The following is a 20521-nucleotide window of genomic DNA, read 5'->3' on the forward strand; positions in this document are numbered from 1 at the left end:
GGCTCTCTCACGTTATTAAGCAGCCTACATTTTCTGCCAAAATGGGAAAGAAAAAGGATGTGTCGGCTGCTGAGAAGCAACAAATTGTGGAGTGTTTAGGTCAAGGCATGACTACAATCAACATTGTGCGATGATCAGGATGAAGTGTCTTGGCAATCAAGAAGTATGTAGCTGATTCACAGTACACACGTGTGCGTGCTGATAAGGGCAAATTGAGGACTCTTTCCTACAGGCAATTACGTCAGGTTGAAAGAGCAGCGGCAAAAAAGCCTTGTCATAGCAGCAGACAAGTTTTTGAAGCTGCTTGTGCCTCCAACGTCCCCCGAACAACAAGATGCAGGGTCCTTCAGAGGTTTGCAGCTGTGCATGCGCCATCCTGTCGACCTCCTCTATCCACTTCACACAAGCAGAAACGGCTCCAGTGGGCCAAACATTACATGAAGACTGATTTCAAAACTGTTTTGTTCACGGATGAGTGCCGTGCAGCGCTCGATGGTCCAGATGGATGGAGTGGAGGATGGCTGGTTGATGGACACCCCACGCAAACACGGCTACAGCGCCAACAAGGAGGAGGTGGAGTAATGTTTTGGGCTGGAATCATGGGGAGAGAGATTGTCGGCCCCTTTAGGATCCCTGAAGGCGCTAAAGATGAACTCCATAATGTATGTGGCTTTTCTCAAACAGCACTTCCTGCCATGGTTCAAGAAGAAGAACCGTGTATTTCACAGCAAGATCATTTTTCTGCATGATAATGCACCATCTCATGCTGCACATAAAACATCTGCATCTCTGGCTGATATGGGCATAAAAGGGGACAAACTTATGGTGTGACCCCCATGCTCCCCTGACCTCTACCCCATTCAGAACCTTTGGAGCATCATTAAAAGGAGTGTCTATGATGGCGGGAGGCAGTTCACATCTAAGCAACAGCTCTGGGAGGGTATTCTGTCCTCATGCAAAACAATTGAAGCAGAAACCATCCAAAACCTGACAAATTCAATGGACGAGAGAGTTCAGAAGCTCCTTTCGAACAAGGGGTCCTATGTGAAAATGTAACATCACCTAGAATAAAGTTTTGAGTTGAAAACTGTTTGATTTCAGTTTCTAACAACCTGCTAATGCTTATAATTTCAAAAATGACCATTTTTTTGGTCTTTATTAAAATGAAAAGGTTGATCGAAAAGTTTGGGGGATCTAAGAGTGTGGCAACCCAGTAGTCATGATTACTTCGAATTCTGACAATATGAGGGTCATGCTGCAGGTAGTGCAGCAAGAAGGCACTTATGTGCCTTGCGCATCTCGGAGCCCCAAAATTATTTTCCGGGCTAGATGCAGCTAAAAATTATTTTTAATTTTAAATCTGGTGAAGCTTTAGTATAGATGGCCTAATAGGATCAGTGCTGCACACTGCTACAAAGCCCAAATTATTTTCCAGTCAAGATACAGATAAACATGATTAGTAATTTGAAAGCTTAAAACGGTTGGTAGGGTGATTTTAACCAATTATCAAGCTTTTACTCTCCCCAGGATGACACAGGGGTAGAAAAGTCGTTTCGGATCCATGATTTGTTCATCTTTATGAACGTGAGTCTGTCTACATTATCAGTGGAGAGCCGCGTGCGCTTATCTGTCAGCACACCACCAGCAGCGCTGAACACACGCTCAGACAGAACGCTGGCTGCGGGGCATGACAAGATCTCCAAGGCGTAAGTGGCTAGCTCCGGCCATTTATCCAGATTGGAAGCCCAAAAAGAGCAAGGGTCCAGTGACACAGTCGTGGCTTCAATGTTTACTTGGAGATACTCCTGTACCATCGTCTCTAGGCGTTGACTATGTGTCAGACTTCTTGTCTCCTGTGGCCTTGCAAAGGATGGGCTAAAAAAGTGGTGAAATGATTCCGCAAAATTGATGTTACCAGCAGATACTGTGGTTCTGTTACGGTTTGAGTGCTGAACACTTGACGGTCCCACGGTTGGCAAGTTGGAACTGTGAGATTCACTACGTGCACCACTGGTATTTTGTGGAAAAGCACATGTAAGATTCTGCAACAGTCTCTGCTGATACTCCTGCATGCGTGCATCCCTTTCTATGGCAGGAATAATTTCTGCAAATTTACTTTTGTACCGGGGATCTAACAGTGTGGCAACCCAGTAGTCAGGATTATTTCTAATTCTCACAATTCGAGGGTCATGTTGCAGGTAGTGCAGCAAGAAGGCACTCATGTGTGTTGCGCATCCAGGAGCACCAAGTCCCTGTTGTGTTGGTGGCGAGGTAACAATCATGCTTCCTTCCTCTGTCCTCTCCCCCCAACCTCGCACAACAGAAATGTGATCAAGGTCTCCCTCATCTGATGAGTCTTCCATCAGTTCGTCCTCCACTTCTTCCTGGGCTCCTGCACCTTCCTCACTAGTTTGACTGCTACCATGCGCCCTGGTAAAACCATCTCCCCCACCCTCACATGCCTGCCGCCTTGGTGCTGCCGACCGTCTGGACCTTGCAGATGTTAGCCCTTCCGCATACAACTCCTCCTCCTCTACTTCCTCCACCTCCTCTTGTGCCACCACCTGACTCCGAATTCTGTTTAACATGTGCTCCAGCATGTAAATCACCGGAATAGTCATGCTGATAATGGCATCGTCAGCACTAAACATCTTCGTCGCCATTTCAAAACTGTGCAGAAGGGTGCATAGGTCCCTGATCTGAGACCACTCCTCCAGCGTGATTTGCCCCACCTCTGAATCTCGTTGGCCCAGGCTATACGTCAGAACGTATTGCACCAGGGCTTGTCGGTGCTGCCACAGTCGCTGCAACATGTGCAGAGTTGAATTCCACCGGGTAGGCACATCGCATTTTAGCCGGTGAAGTGGCAGGCCCAACGACTTCTGTAGAGATGTAAGTCGCTGAGCTGCGGGATGCGAACGGCGGAAGTGAGCACACAGCGACCGTGCCCTCTGCAGAAGGCCATCTAGTCTGGGATAGTGGGCTAAAAATTGCTGGACAACCAGGTTCAACACGTGAGCCATACAAGGCACGTGTGTGACATTGCCCCGGCGAAGGGCCGTACCCAGGTTTGCAGCATTGTCGCACACGGCCTTCCCTGGTTTCAGGTCCAGTGGAGACAACCATTCATGAAATTGGTTCTCCAGAGCTGACCACAACTCCTCAGCTGTGTGACTCACATTTCCCAGACATTTCAATGTAAAAACCGCCTGATGACGTTGAGCCCTACTGCCAGCATAGTAAGGAGGTGTGCAGGATCCTTTCTGCGCAGTTAGAAAGCTTGTGGCATGACCAGACAGGCTTTGGGTGCAGGTGGAAGACCGAGAGGAGGTTGAGGAGGCAGAAGCAGTGGAGGAACTTTGACATAAAGAGGATTGACGCACAACTCGTGGGGACGGCAAGACTTGGACAGCAGCCCCTTGTCCTGCTGTCACCATAGTTACCCAGTGCCCAGTCAGCGACATGTAACGCCCCTGTCCATGCCTACTCGTCCAAGTGTCTGTGGTGAAATGCACCCTGTCACACACAGAGCTTCTCAAAGAAGCGGTGATGTTATGTGCGACATGCTGGTGGAGCGCAGGCACACCTTTCTTTGAGAAGTAGTGCCGACTGGGCATCTGGTACTGGGGCACTGCGACGGACATAAGGTCTCGAAAATCCTCTGTGTCCACCAGGCGGAAAGGCAGCATTTCTGTAGCAAAGAGCTTGCAGATGGTGAAATTCAACCTCTTAGCTTTCTCATGGCTAGGAGGAAATGGTCTTTTACTTGTCCACATCTGAGGGACCGAGGGCTGGCTATTGTGCTTAGACGGGGTTGATAAGGGTGTCCCCGGCAAACTGCCGGTCTGTGAGGAAGATGCAGGCGGACTTGTTAGGTTGCCTTGATCCAAAGGTGGTGCTATCGATGTCGGACAGCGCTCAACACCAGCTGGTGTTACCACCTCCAAAGAAAATGATGACCTGCCAATCACGCTGGCTGTTGCGGGTAAAGAGGTGGCAGGTCTGCGCCCCAAAACAGGTGTGACTGCTGTCCCCCCAGTCACAGAGGATGAAGAGGCCGCGGATGCACAAGATATGGCAGACGGTGGTTGACCCGGCCGGCTAGGCCGCATTGTAGCACACTGAGCTTCCCACTGCAACTTATGCTTCATGTCCATGTGCCGGTTCATGCATGAAGTACTCAAACTATGTATTTTTTGGCCTCTACTTAGCTTTTGCTGACAAATGTTACAGATAACACGAGTTGGGTCATCTTTATCGATCTGAAAAAATGCCCAGGCTATGCAAGGCTTAGCACCCATGCGACCTGAAGAGCCACCACGACTTGTGGTGAGAGGCAGAGTTGTGTTTGAGGATGCAGTTGTTGACGTGCTTCCAGTACTACGTCTCTGTCCAGGAAGGCGCAACCTGACCTCGTCGTCACTAGCATCTTCCTCCACCTCCTCTGCTGACCTCATCTCTTGGCTGACTGTGGGTTGACAGTAAGTGGGATCTCCGACCTCATCATCATCACCCTGTGCGTTATCACACCCGTCGTCCTCAGAGCCAACCTGTTCCTGCCCTGACAAAAAACTAAAGTTGTCGCTCCAATCAGGTATTTGAGTCTTATCATCGTCTTCCTCATTGTCTCCACCAACAGGAGTTACAGTTTGGGAATGAGGGTCTACATTATGGTCAGAACCTTCTGCGTCTGGTCCTGGATCCGACTCATAAAGATTCTGGGCATCAGTGCAGATCATTTCCTCGTCTGGATTCACAGAAGCGCTGGAGTCGACCTCTGATTCCCAGGCTATAGTATGAGTAAACAGCTCTGCAGACTCAACCATCTGTTCTACCTCATACTCAGACGGGCAGCTGGAGATTTGGGAGCTGTGAGGAAGCAAGTGCGATTTGGGTGACACCTTTGAGGACTGGAGTATTTGTGATGTTGAAGTTGATGTGGAGGAGAGCCCACTTAAAGGAGCACTTGATATCCGTTGAAGCACCTGCTGTTTTTGTGCCTCATCTGGAATTTGTAGCGATTGGCGTGGCCGTAAGAAAGGGATCTTATCACATTGTCCGCTAAAAGAAGTAGACATTTTAGTTTGGCTGGAAGATGGTCTTTCTTCTGCAGATGTTACTGTTGCTTTAACACCTACCCCACGGACACAACCTTTTTTCCCCTTCCCAACACGCCTATTCCCCTTTCCACCAGCAGCAGGCCTTTTTCCACTCATTTTGGTGGTTAACTAATTCACAACTCTGGAGTTGTTTGCACAAAAAAACAATGGATGGTAACCGAGCAGAGCTGAGTGGCCAAACTGTGGTATTAGGCCAAAACTATTGGCTGGGTTAGATGCAGAAAAAAATTATTTTGAATTTGCAACCTGATGGAAGTCAGTATAGATGGATTAATAGAACAAGACCCACACACAGCTAGAAGCCCAATATTTTTTCAGAGGTAGATGCAGGAAAAAAATATATTCAGTTTGCAACCTGATGGAGGTCAGTATAGATGGACTAATACAACAAGTCCCACACACAGCTAGAAGCCCAAATATTTTTTCAGAGGTACTGTAGATGCAGATAAAAATTAGTTTTAATTTGCAACCTGATGGAGGTCAGTATAGATGGACTAATAGAGAAAGTCCGACACACTACTAGAAGGCCAAATATTTTTTCAGAGGTAGATGCAGAAAAAAATATATTCAGTTTGCAACCTGATGGAGGTCAGTATAGATGGACTAATAGAGAAAGTCCGACACACTACTAGAAGGCCAAATATTTTTTCAGAGCTAGATGCAGAAAAAAATTATATTCAGTTTGCAACCTGATGGAGGTCAGTATAGATGGATTAATAGAACAAGACCCACACACAGCTAGAAGCCCAATATTTTTTCAGAGGTAGATGCAGAAAAAAATATATTCAGTTTGCAACCTGATGGAGGTCAGTATAGATGGACTAATACAACAAGTCCCACACACAGCTAGAAGCCCAATATTTTTTCAGAGGTAGATGCAGAAAAAAATATATTCAGTTTGCAACCTGATGGAGGTCAGTATAGATGGACTAATACAACAAGTCCCACACACAGCTAGAAGCCCAAATATTTTTTCAGAGGTACTGTAGATGCAGATAAAAATTAGTTTTAATTTGCAACCTGATGGAGGTCAGTATAGATGGACTAATAGAGAAAGTCCGACACACTACTAGAAGGCCAAATATTTTTTCAGAGCTAGATGCAGAAAAAAATTATATTCAGTTTGCAACCTGATGGAGGTCAGTATAGATGGACTAATAGAGAAAGTCCGACACACTACTAGAAGGCCAAATATTTTTTCAGAGCTAGATGCAGAAAAAAATTATATTCAGTTTGCAACCTGATGGAGGTCAGTATAGATGGATTAATAGAACAAGACCCACACACAGCTAGAAGCCCAATATTTTTTCAGAGGTAGATGCAGAAAAAAATATATTCAGTTTGCAACCTGATGGAGGTCAGTATAGATGGACTAATACAACAAGTCCCACACACAGCTAGAAGCCCAATATTTTTTCAGAGGTAGATGCAGAAAAAAATATATTCAGTTTGCAACCTGATGGAGGTCAGTATAGATGGACTAATACAACAAGTCCCACACACTGCTAGAAGCCCAAATATTTTTTCAGAGGTACTGTAGATGCAGATAAAAATTAGTTTTAATTTGCAACCTGATGGAGGTCAGTATAGATGGACTAATAGAGAAAGTCCGACACACTACTAGAAGGCCAAATATTTTTTCAGAGCTAGATGCAGAAAAAAATTATATTCAGTTTGCAACCTGATGGAGGTCAGTATAGATGGACTAATAGAGAAAGTCCGACACACTACTAGAAGGCCAAATATTTTTTCAGAGCTAGATGCAGAAAAAAATTATATTCAGTTTGCAACCTGATGGAGGTCAGTATAGATGGATTAATAGAACAAGACCCACACACAGCTAGAAGCCCAATATTTTTTCAGAGGTAGATGCAGAAAAAAATATATTCAGTTTGCAACCTGATGGAGGTCAGTATAGATGGACTAATACAACAAGTCCCACACACAGCTAGAAGCCCAATATTTTTTCAGAGGTAGATGCAGAAAAAAATATATTCAGTTTGCAACCTGATGGAGGTCAGTATAGATGGACTAATACAACAAGTCCCACACACAGCTAGAAGCCCAAATATTTTTTCAGAGGTACTGTAGATGCAGATAAAAATTAGTTTTAATTTGCAACCTGATGGAGGTCAGTATAGATGAACTAATAGAGAAAGTCCGACACACTACTAGAAGGCCAAATATTTTTTCAGAGCTAGATGCAGAAAAAAATTATATTCAGTTTGCAACCTGATGGAGGTCAGTATAGATGGATTAATAGAACAAGACCCACACACAGCTAGAAGCCCAATATTTTTTCAGAGGTAGATGCAGAAAAAAATATATTCAGTTTGCAACCTGATGGAGGTCAGTATAGATGGACTAATACAACAAGTCCCACACACAGCTAGAAGCCCAATATTTTTTCAGAGGTAGATGCAGAAAAAAATATATTCAGTTTGCAACCTGATGGAGGTCAGTATAGATGGACTAATACAACAAGTCCCACACACAGCTAGAAGCCCAAATATTTTTTCAGAGGTACTGTAGATGCAGATAAAAATTAGTTTTAATTTGCAACCTGATGGAGGTCAGTATAGATGGACTAATAGAGAAAGTCCGACACACTACTAGAAGGCCAAATATTTTTTCAGAGCTAGATGCAGAAAAAAATTATATTCAGTTTGCAACCTGATGGAGGTCAGTATAGATGGACTAATAGAGAAAGTCCGACACACTACTAGAAGGCCAAATATTTTTTCAGAGCTAGATGCAGAAAAAAATTATATTCAGTTTGCAACCTGATGGAGGTCAGTATAGATGGATTAATAGAACAAGACCCACACACAGCTAGAAGCCCAATATTTTTTCAGAGGTAGATGCAGGAAAAAAATATATTCAGTTTGCAACCTGATGGAGGTCAGTATAGATGGACTAATACAACAAGTCCCACACACAGGTAGAAGCCCAAATATTTTTTCAGAGGTACTGTAGATGCAGATAAAAATTAGTTTTAATTTGCAACCTGATGGAGGTCAGTATAGATGGACTAATAGAATGATGCTATGCCCAAAAGATTTTACTTCACTAGGTGCAGTAAAAAAATTGGTATTCTACACACAGGTGGTATATCTTGCAACACAGATAGGCTACTCCACTGACTAACACACTCTGCAATAGGCCAAAAAGGATTAGCTTTGCTAGATTCAGCCAAATGCTGTGAAAAAAACTTGCACAGCACTGGCACAGACCTGCCTGGCAAAAACTGATAGGAACTGATGTAACCTAGTCCTGAAAAGGACTCCAATTACAATTAGTCTTTACTCCCACAACCTATCTATTTAAGAGCACAGACCTCCCTGATAAAAGTCGTAGGAAATGCTGTAACCTAGTCGTTAAAAGGACTGCAATCACAACTATTCCCTACTCCCAAGCTATCTGTATATTTGTGCGAAAATTGGCTTGAAATTAACAAGGTATAGCGCACACAGCAACAGCGGTGCCGTCTAACACGCAGCTGCAGCAGTGAGAAAATGGTGGCGACGGGGAAAATGGCTTGGTCTTATAGGGCAAGGACATGTGACATACACTGCCAATGACACATGCCCTTGCTTGTGTGAAAAAAAGCACTTCGCTCCGTGTGTGCGCTGCTGATAGGCTGACAGATTGCACCTCCCCACTGCAAATGCGGGAAAGAGAAAAAAAAATGGAGATCTTCATTGTTCCTGCAGAGATCCATCCCCTGCCCCTCCCCCCACCCCGCTGTACACTCAAACTGCGTATTAACATTAATTTTCATCATTACTGAGAAAAAATCCAGTTATGATTTTGGTGCACGAACAGTTATCGAACATAACCTCGAACAGCCGAATTTTTCTCAAATTGTTCGTGTTCGCCGAACGGCTCGAACACCGCCCAAAACAGCTCGAATTTGAGATTGGCGAACAGTTCGAGTAGAACAACGCTCATCTCTACTCACTACGCACCCAAATGAGTGTCAATCCCACAGGAATATGATGTCCCCACTAGTGATTAGCGAGCATGCTTGCTACTGCTCGGTGCTCGCCCAAGCATCTCACTACTCGAGATGCTCGGCGCTCGCCGAGTATTTCCGGGGTTGCTCGGCGGGAGCTCAGGTCCCCTCCCTGCATGTTTGGCGCTCTTTAGAGCGCCACTCAACATACAGGGATTGCCTGCCACTCACTGTAATGCTGTAGCCATGTTGGTTGTGGCATTACAGTGATTGGCTGGCCGCATAGCGTCATCGGGTCTATATCAGACATGGCGCCGCCATGTTCGTCACAGTCACTCCGGAATTAGACAGTGTAGGGAGCTGTGCTGCTGCAGCGTCAGGGAGAGATTTGCTTGTGTATTAGGTAGTGTAGGGAGAAAAACCGTACATTACACATATCCATCTTAACAAACAGTCCTTTTGAAAACTAACTAATCCATCTGCAGAGATATCAGGCAGGCAGTGTATGTAGGCAGGCAGGCACGGTATATAGCAGACGGCAGTGCATATAGCACAAGAGGCTCCATTCCAATTCTGCCTTCTGCTGCTGTTAGATATTTCTATACAAAGGCCCAGGTCTCAGGGGCCAGGAGTACTTTTCTTTGGATCTTAATTCTCATTATTTGCTTAAAAAGCAATCCAGAGAACACCGTTTTTCTGCGCCATTTGCTTGTTGGCACTGCAGAATACAGCCAGGTCCTCTCCATATTACAGCTCTAGAAATCCAGCTATTTAAAACTCTGTTTTCTCCGTCAAACGGATCACATATACGTTGTCAGAAACTACTGCCATTTCTGGCCTCCATTAAAAATTTCCTTTAGTGTGTCAGTGAAGCAATTCACACCAGTTGGCTGTTCAAACTACTTACCTACAGGCCAGGCATTTAAAACCCTGTTTTCTCCGTCAAACGGATCACATATATGTTGTCAGAAAATACTGCCATTTCTGGCCTCCATTAAAAATTTCTTTCAGTGTGTCAGTGAAGCAATTCACAGCAGTTTGCTGTTCAAACTACTTACCTACAGGCCAGGTATTTAAAACTCTGTTTTCTCCGTCAAATGGATCACATATACGTTGTCAGAAAATGCTGCCATTTCTGGCCTCCATTAAAAATTTCTTTCAGTGTGTCAGTGAAGCAATTCACACCAGTTTGCTGTTCAAACTACTTACCTACAGGCCAGGTATTTAAAACTCTGTTTTCTCCATCACACGGATCACATATAAGTTTACTCAAAACTCAGTCATTTGTAGTGAGCGTGGAAGATACTGTCCTACATTTAAAATGGGCAAGGCATGACGCAAGGGACGGGGAACTGGACGTGATGGTAATGGTGCATGCAGAGGCCGAGGATAAGGCCATGGGCAAGCTGAAATTGTGCCACAAGAAACACCCACATCTTATCGCCTGACCTTTCTGTCCCAATTTCTAGGGGACCGCAGCACACCACTATTGACCCCAGAGCAGTGTCAAAAGGTTGTTGGTTGGATAGCGGATAATGCTTCCAGTCACTTAGCCACCACCATCACCACCACCCTGTCTTCCACACGGTCAAGTCTCAGTAGCCGTGAGTCTGGACCGCATATTCCTCACCCTGATCCTCCTTCCTCCCACCATGCCGAGTGCCCAAAGACAACTGATCCCACATTTGGACACTCTGAAGAGCTGTTCACTTTTCCATTTATAGATTCGGGCCTCTCGCCCGGTCCACTTGAAGCGGGGCAAGAGGAAATCGCGTGTAGCAATGCCCAAATATTTGAGCAGCCATGGTCAAACGAAGGCGACGGTGGGAAAGTGTCACAAGAGGTGGACGATGATGAGACACAATTGCCAGAAAGTCAGGAGGAGGACCAGGGTGTGGAAGTGGAAGACGAGGTGGTGGATGATATAGTAACTGACCCAACCTGGCAGGAGGACATGCAGAGCGAGGACAGCAGCACACAGGGGGAGGGAGGCAGAGCACCCCAACAGGCAGTAAGAAGCAGTGTGGTGGCCGCAGACAGAAGGCAGGTAACCGTTCCCCGTAACACCAACACGAAGGAAGTTGCCAGTACAACTGTTAGGTCTTCCCGAGTCTGGTTGTTTTTTAAAGACTCTGCCGATAACCCCAAAAAGGCCATTTGCACCACCTGCCAGGCCAGCATCAGCAGGGGTGGCAAAATGACCAGCCTGACCACCACCAGCATGATCAGGCACATGGCAGCAAAGCACCCGACTTTGTGGGCCGAACCCCAGGGTCCAGGAACAGTGTCTGCAGGTGGCACCATTGCTTCTTCCGCTGTTGTGCATGCAAGGCAATCCCCTGTCCATGGTGCATGCGAAGATGCCTCCTGCCCTGCACCTGTAGTTGCACACTCTCAAGTAGCAGCATCAGGAAGCACGTCCATGTCCTTGTCCCAGCGCAGCGTTCAGTTGTCCATACCCCAGTCCTTGGAACGCAAGCGCAAATATGCAGCCAACGCCCCACAGGCCACACTACTAAATTCTCACATTTCACGACTGCTTACGCTCGAAATGTTGCATTTAGGCTCGTAGAGACAGAAGCATTCCGCAACCTGCCGCCACTATTTCTCCCGGTGTGCCGTCCCCGCATTATACTAGCACGTGTCCCAAAACATTAGCCGTGCCCTCAACAACGCAGTTACCGGGAAACTCCACCTAACCACGGACACGTGGACAAGTGCTTGTGGGCAGGGACAGTACATCTCGCTGACGGACACTGGGCTAACATAGTGGAAGCCGGGACCCAGTCGGACCTTGGGAAGGAACACATCCTCCCAACGCCAAGGATTGCGGGCCCTAGGTCAATCAGAGTTGCCCCCACGGTCTACAGCTCCTGCACCTCATCCTCCTCCTCCTCTTCAGCCTCCATCTCCAAAATTAACAAGTAAACAATGGTGCAGCGGTCTCAGGGAGCGCCAAAGGAATACTGGACAATTTAGTAGATGTCAACCGACTTTTATTCTTCCTCCAATACCACTGCCACAACGCGTTTCAACGGTCTAAGCCGTCTTCATCAGGTTGACCCCACCTGATGAAGACGGCTTAGACCGTTGAAAAGCGTTGTGGCAGTGGTATTGGAGGAAGAATAAAAGTCGGTTGACATCTACTAAATTGTCCAGTATTCCTTTGGCGCTCCCTGAGACCGCTGCACCATTGTTTACTTGTGAGATATCTCCATGCGGAGCTAAAGCGGCAGGAGCGGCCTGGTCTATTTGGATGTTTGAGGACCTGCGGTATCCAACCACCGGGTTAAACTACTGAGGACCTGCGGTGACGTGGTATCTGGTCCAGCAGGATCGTGTGACCACTTGAGGAGCACGGAGTTGCGAGGCAAACACCGACAGGACGGTACTACAAATAGAGGTGACCCGGAGCCTCATTAATTACACGCTTAATCTTGGTTGTGTAGACGTACACAACCTTCACAGGTGAGTGTACTGGCACTTTTTAAATTCAGCAAATAGCCCTGTGAGTCTACACATGCGCCCTTTCTTTTCTTTTCCATCTCCAAAATGACCACATCAGTCACAAGCTGGAAGCACTGCAGCACTGCCTCGGCCAAGCGGCAACAGGCTGTTCTGAAGCTAATATGCTTAGGTGACAGACCGCACAATGCTCAAGAGTTGTGGACAGCTCTGAAAGAGCAGGCAGAACTGTGGCTCACACCGCTGAACCTACAGCCAGGCATGGTCGTGTGTGACAATGGCCGGATTCTGGTGGCGGCTCTGAGGCGAGGCGAGCTCACACACGTACCATGCCTGGCCCATGTGCTTAACCTCGTGGTTCAGCAGTTTTTCAAATCCTACCCGGAGCTGCCGGATCTGCTTGTTAAAGTACGGCGCCTGTGTGCCCATTTTAGAAAGTCAGCTACAGCCTCCGCCGCCCTTGCCATGTTTCAGCAGCATTTGCAGCTTCCGGCTCACAGACTGGTGTGTGATGTCCCCACGCGATAGAACTCTACACTGCAGATGTTGGGCAGGATTTTTGAGCAGAAGAGGGCAGTTGTTGAGTACCAGCATCAACAAGGCCGTCGGTATTCAGTTCAGACTGCACACATAAGACCTCAGGAGTGGACATGGATGTCAGACATATGTACCATCCTCCAAAACTTTGAGGACTCCCCCAAGATGGTGAGCGGCGATGACGCCATAATTAGCATCACCATCCCACTTCTCAGTCTTCTGAAACGCTCTCTGCTCACAATCAATGAGGATGCATTGCAGGCTGAGAACGATGAGATGGAGCAAGGAGCCATACAGGGTGATTACACACAGCCAAGCCTCATCTCATCCCAACGTGAATTGGGTGACAATGAGGAAGAGGAGGAGAAGGAGGAAGGACAGGAGCTAGTTTCATGCACTATAGACTGTACTACCTGCACAGCTGTCATACCATCTGTTCAGCGTGGATGGCCAGAAGACAGAGAGGAGGAGGAAGAGGAGGAGGGCATCGTCAGTCATCCTCTTGGTGAGGACACGGAAGTCTTGCCTGTTAGTAGTCTGGCACGCATGGCTGAGTTTATGTTATGCCGCCTTTCCCATGCCCCTCGCGTTCCAGTCATTACTGGTTGGTGACACTTCTAGACCCACGCTACATGGAGAACTTTATATCTCTTATTCCTGAGGTGGGCCGGTCTACAAAAATGGGGCTGTACCAGAAGGCCCTTGTTGCATAACTATTAAAAAAATTCCCATCTGAAAACGCTGGCTGCAGAGGGCACACTTCGTTGGACAACCAAGGAGTACAGGCGAGAGAGACACAACTCCAATCCAGCAGAGGCAGGGGAACACTGTCAAAGTTCTGGGAGAGTTTTCTCAGACCCTTCCATCGCACAGGCCCTGAGGCGCAGGGTACTCTCACAAGGAGTGCAAAGTTTTGGAAGATGCTGAGGGAGTACCTTGCCGACCGTACCTACGTCCTCCGTGATTCCTCTGTGCCTTATAATTATATGGTATCCAAGCGGGATACGTGGAATGAACTGGCTCTCTATGCCTTGGAGGTCCTGGCCTGCCCTGCCGCCAGCGTTTTATCAGAGCGGGTTTTTAGTGCAGCTGGTGGAAGTATAACTGATAAGCGCATCCGCCTGTCAACTGAAAATGCTGACAGGCTGACTCTTATAAAAATGAACAAGGGCTGGATTGGGCCATACTTCTCAACACCACTGAATGATAGCAGCTTAACATAAACTCAAATCCAGTGTCTTTTCTTGGGAGGTGTATTCCCATTCACCTTTTCACACCCAAACATGGGTATACGCTTCCTGATTTTGGCTATTTGCTCTTGTCCTCCTCCATCTCCTCATCCTCTACCACCATATCACCTGGGTGAGAGTGGTCTGTGATGCAACACCCAAATTTTTTTAAAGGGTGTTTAAGATGCCCGTAAAAAAATTTTTTTATACAGTATGTTCATGTATACCCCCCAGGGGTAAATGTTTGTCAGCCCATACACTTAGTGCATGGGCAATACAAGTATAGGAGGCCCACTCCTTTCTAATGGGAACATTTTTTTATGAGGCCCTCCTCCATGTCTCTTCCAAGGGGCATTGAAGTGCCTCCAAATTTTTGGCAGCCCTTGCATTCACTGCATAGGCCAACACTATGGGAGACTCTCTACTTTCTAATGGGAATTTGTTATTACTGTGGCCCTGCTCTATGTGTATTTAAATTCTTAGTGGGGTTTTTCCTAAAATTGGTCAGCCTTTGGACATACTGCATACCCTATAACTGTATAGCAGACTCTCTCCTTTCTAATGGGAATTTGTCGTTACTGTGGCCCTGCTCTATGTGTCTTTAAATTCTTGGTGGGGTTTTTCCTAAAATTGGTCAGCCTTTGGACATACTGCATACCCTATAACTGTATAGCAGACTCTCTCCTTTCTAATGGGAATTTGTCGTTACTGTGGCCCTGCTCTATGTGTCTTTAAATTCTTAGTGGGGTTTTTCCTAAAATTGGTCAGCCTTTGGACATACTGCATACCCTATAACTGTATAGCAGACTCTCTCCTTTCTAATGGGAATTTGTCGTTACTGTGGCCCTGCTCTATGTGTCTTTAAATTCTTAGTGTTTTTTTCCTAAAATTGGTCAGCCTTTGGACTCACTGCATACCCTATAACTGTATAGCAGATTCTCTCCTATCTAATGTGAATTTGTCGTTACTGTGGCCCTGCTCTATTTGTCTTTAAATTCTTAGTGGGGTTTTGCCCAAATTTCCCTCTATGCCAGTCCTTTCACCGAGCTAAATACAACTCTCATCAAAAAAAGCTGTGGACTGGCTCCGTACCGTCCCTGGCCACATTCACCTGTTCACGTGTTTGTGGTTAGGCGGTCCTTCCCAGTAAGTGCACTAGGGAGGGCACGGGTAATGTTGTGGGACCCGTGCTTGTGGAAGGCAGAGACGACACTGGGAGAAACAGTGGCAGCTGGGGACCGAGTATGGACACCCGGCCGTGCCGGCATGAGGTTATGAATAGCTTCCGCCTCCACGAGCCTAAAAGACCACATTTCAAGTGCAAGCAGCTGTAAAAAAATTGGCAGTATAGTATTGCAGCCTGTGGGTGGGTGGCTGGCTGCATACTTGCGCTTGCATTCCAAGGAATGGGGTAGGGACAACTGAACGCTGCACTTGGACAAGGACATGGACGGCGATTGTTGCAAGTCTGCAATGACAGGTACATGGCGGGAGGCATCTTCGCATGCACCAAGGATCACTTATGGTGGGCACACTTTTAGGCAGTGACCTGGGAGTCACAAATGCTTCCAGAGGTCTTCCCCATGCTGTTCCCATGTATTTTCAGCACTGTATGCATGTGTCTGATGATGTTTCACACCACATGGCCAGATAAGGTTGTAAAATGTTAAAATGACATTTCCCAGTGAATGCATTTGTCACGGTTGAAAGCAATGCAAAAGTGAAAAAATGTATCAAAAACGCTACATATGAACATAGTCCAAGGTTTGGAGGAGTATTTTTGGTTTTGGTTATTTATTTTGCCTTATATACAAGTCATTACCCTGGAAAGGATGTTCCTTAATATATTTCCAAGGAAAATCCATTTTGGTTTTGTTTTTGTATGTTTTATTGTGAGTCCGTAAAAGTGGCGTAATACTCTGATAACGTTGTTGACAGCAGTGACCTGGGAATCAGAAATGCTTCCAGGGGTCTTCCCCATGCTGTTCTCATGTCATTTGAGCACTGATCCCATCGATTTGGGCAATTTTTAGGCCCTCTGCAGACCACCGGGGGGAGCTGCCTGAAAAATGCTCGAGTCTCCCATAGACTTACATTGGGCTCATTGCTCGGGTCGAGCACCCGAGTATTCCAATTTACTCGACCCGAGCAACGAGTACCCGAGCAATTTAGTGCTCTCTCATCACTAGTCCTCCACAGCTCCCTATATACAGTAAGATTTTCCACAGCTGCCTATATACAGAATGATAGGCCCACAGCTTTCCTATATACAATATGATGTCCCCACTGTTCCCTATATACAGTATGATGGCCCCATAGCCCTCAATATATAGTGTTCTTGGCCCCATAGCTCCCTATATACAGTATAATGCCACCTATATACAGTAGAATGGCCTCAACAGTTCCTTATATACAGTATGACATCAACTACGGCTCCATATATACAGTATAATGACCACACAGATACCTATATACAGCATAATTACTCCACAGCTCCTATATGCAGTATGATGGCCCCACAGCCTCCTATATACAGTATGATGTCTTCCACAGCTCCCTATATACAGTTTGATGGCCCCACAGCCCCTGTTTATATAGTATGATTGTCCCATAGCTTTATAAATACAGTATAATGCCCCCTAGATATAGTATGACAGCCTTCACAGCTACCTATATACAGTATCATGTCCCTTACAGCTCCCTATACTTACTATAATGTCCCTACAGCACCTATATACAGTACAAGGTCCCCCACAGATCCTTATATACAGTATAATGTCCTCATAGCCCTGTATATACAGTATGATGGTACCACTGATTCCTATACACAGTAAAATGCCCTTATAGCCTTCTATATATAGGATTACGTCCCCCAGAGCCCACATCTTCACAGTGTGATGGCTCCACAGTAGAAACCCCATATAATGCCACCACAGCCCACTGCATAATAATGATAATAAAAAAAACCCTTATGCTCACCTAATCCTGCTGTCTGTCCACCACAGCCTTCATCTTCTCTTGCAGCTCGTCTCATAGCGGGTGTCATAGAAAACATTAAAATCCATAACACAACTCCAGTGAGGGGGCATTTACCCCCTCCTCACTCACACAGAATTGCAGTAGGACAAAGAACTTATAATCTACAAGCCTCCTTGAAGTAGAACCAGGAAATTATGTATGGCTGAGAAGTGACAAAACTAATTAAAATCCCCTTTGAGGCCAGGACGGCCTGCAGTGACCAAACAATTAAGTTGGGTACCTATTGTGGGAATGAACATGAAGTTTGGTGCTTGTTTGATTAGCGGCTCCTCTCCAGGATGAGCTGCCATGATGAAAGTGACGCGCCCCTGGGCCTGTGTCGCGCTGCGGTGCGCACGCGGGAGCTTACCCGGAGCCGGATCCGTGGAGGGTTGTAATCTCGTGGCGATGACCCGGTCCGTGCCCAGGGAGTCAAACTAGACGGCAGTCTATTAGTAGTAAATAGTTGATGACTACGCCACCCGTTGAGTGCAGCCAGGAAGCTGCTGCTGCAGGGCAGACCGCTGAGGCCGGTGGTAGGATTGTGCAGCGTGATAGTATAACCCCCAACGGGAGGGGTATGGCCTCAGGGCAGCCGACGTGGATGATGGGGGGTAGCAGGAACCACTCAGAGACGGTACGGTGTAGTTCAGGGTCTTTACTGGTAACAACGACAGACCCTCCCGGAGTACTTGCTAGCAAACGGGGCCTGGTCAGTCTTTGAGCAGATGGGATCTCCCCTGGCCAGGCGTAGTTGTAGGCCTCCCAAACTGACTGTACTCTTCTGGCTACCTTGCTAGAAGCTGATGTAAGTAGCCCACGTCCCTGAGTGTACCGTGTGGTGCTCACCCGTATGGCCGGTGACTCGGGGCCTTCTAATGGCTTCCGCTCCACGATGGCGGTGCTGGTCCCACGCGTGTGACCGTGCCTTCAGGCTTCTGGGCCAGAGGACCTGAAATCCCCTGCCCGACGGATTCTGCTGCTGGGTAGGAGTTAGTCCCCACAGCCTCGGACTCCGGGTCCGGTAAAGAATCTTCTTAGTCAGGGCGAGCTCTGTAGCTGCCAGCCCCTGACTCCTTGTAACTCTGCTGTTTCCTATGCTGCTTCTCTTCTCCACTCTCCTTGTCTGACTCACCCTGCCTCAGCCCCGGGTTTTTACAGGGGAAGTTCTTCCCCTCCCAAGACTGGGCAGGAGGTGTGGCATGCACAGGATCCCTGACCAAAGGACCTCCCACCTGCTCTCAGACATAATATCTCTATCACTGTGGCAACCAGACCCCTGGGGTGTCACATTCCCCCCTAGTGAAATTTAGTACTCCGGGACTAAACACATTTAGAAAAACATAACAAAGTATAACAATAACAATACTATAAGAAAAACACATAAGATGGTTACGGCGTGTCCGCAACCGGATGCAGTCTTTGAAGAAAAGCAAAGGTGTCCATTTCACCAACACAGGGAGACGTAACCAGGTAGGGGTCTGTCCTACCCCGAGTCCTTAACAGTCTCTAGTCCATCCTGGGTTACGCTCCAACTATATACAAGGATTCCCGGTAAATCCACCAAGGTTTCCTAAAAATAACTAGAAACACAAAATTATACACAAGCAACAAGACACAGAAAAACATAGATAAAACAATTTATACACTTTAAATTCTCCAGCGTGCGGGTAACTGGCCTCTAGTGGCCCGAGTGGACCTACGGAGCTGACTGTCTGGCCCTGAACTACAGGGTGTAGGAGCTGTCAAGGGTAAACTGGGCAGCTGTCTACCGGCTCTTTGTCTCACTAGGGGTATGGCAGGCTCACTATAAGCAGAGGGTTGATTCTCCTGTTCTGCTTGTGTGGAGTCTTCTGCCTCCTGGACCGGCTGTTCTTCCAGCTCTACCCGTTGCTCCGTAGGTTCTTGGGATGATGGTTGGAGGAAGGTGAGTACGGGTACCACAACTGCACCATTGACTTGAGTCCAAGACTGAGGAAAGTCCCCGAGCACGGTACTAACCATATCTTCCCTTTCTTCCACGGGTCGATGGTCTTCTTGTTCCTCTTCAGGGTTCCTCAGTTGTTCGGGACACTTCTTCAGGTGGTCCCGGGATACAATGGCTGTGGTTTCCCCTCCGTCTTTACTGATGGTACAGACCTTCGGGTTCTCGTGGCTTGAGGGCAGTACGGTGTACGGGTCATTCTCCCACTGGTCGTCCAACTTGTGGAGCCGTCTCTTCCTCTTCAAGACCTGCTCTCCGGGTACCAGGGGAACAGCGGGAGCATACTGGTTGTAAGTTTTCTCTTGTCTTTCCCTAGCCTGACAGAGACTTCGCTCCACGCTCTCCTGTACTCTCCGGTACTGCTGCTGCCTCTCTGTGTCCCAGTCTGTTTCTGGTGAAGTGTCCTCGGGGGTCAGGACTCCCATTTCCAGGTCAACAGGTAACTTACCAGGTCTTGCCCTCATTAGGTAAGCCGGGGTACAGTTGGTGGAACCTACCGGGATGTGGTTGTATAGGTCCACCAGATCGGGCAACTTTTCAGGCCACAGACTGCGTTCTTCCAGGGGCAACGTTTTTAGAAGATCCATTACCACCTGGTTCATTTTTTCACAAAGTCCATTAGTCTGCGGATGGTAGGGTGTCGTCCTTATCTTCCGGCAGCCATACAGATTGCAGAATTCCTGAAAGACCTCCGCTTCAAAGGCAGGTCCCTGGTCCGTCAGCACTTGGTCCGGGTACCCGTGTGGACGGCAGAAGTGCTGCTGGAAGGCTCTAGCTGCTGTTTGAGCCGTTAAGTCCTTGACGGGGACGACAACCAAGAACCGGGAGTAATGATCCACGATGGTTAACGCGTAGACGTAGCCACTTCTGCTTGGGGTCAGTTTTACATGATCCAAGGCTACCAGTTCCAATGGTTGCCGGGTGACGATGGACTGCAGGGGAGTCTTCTGGCTGGCTCGGTCCTTCCTTCTCAGGTTGCACGGGCCACAATCTCTGCACCACTTCTCGATGGTTCCCCTCATGCCTACCCAGTGGAACCGCTCGCGCAGCAGGAACTCCAGCTTTTTCCACCCAAAGTGTCCAGCTCCGTCGTGGTATGCCTCCATCACCATGGCTGCGTCTCTTCGTGGCACCACTACTTGCCAGAGTAATTCATGCGTCCGGGAGTTAACCATTCTGCGGCACAACTTCCCTTTGTAAAGGAACAGTCGAC

The sequence above is a fragment of the Phyllobates terribilis genome, unplaced genomic scaffold (assembly GCF_046119375.1).
Source record: "Phyllobates terribilis strain yellow unplaced genomic scaffold, ASM4611937v1 Scaffold_2__4_contigs__length_985480577, whole genome shotgun sequence".
In the NCBI taxonomy this organism is placed as follows: Eukaryota; Metazoa; Chordata; class Amphibia; order Anura; family Dendrobatidae; genus Phyllobates; species Phyllobates terribilis.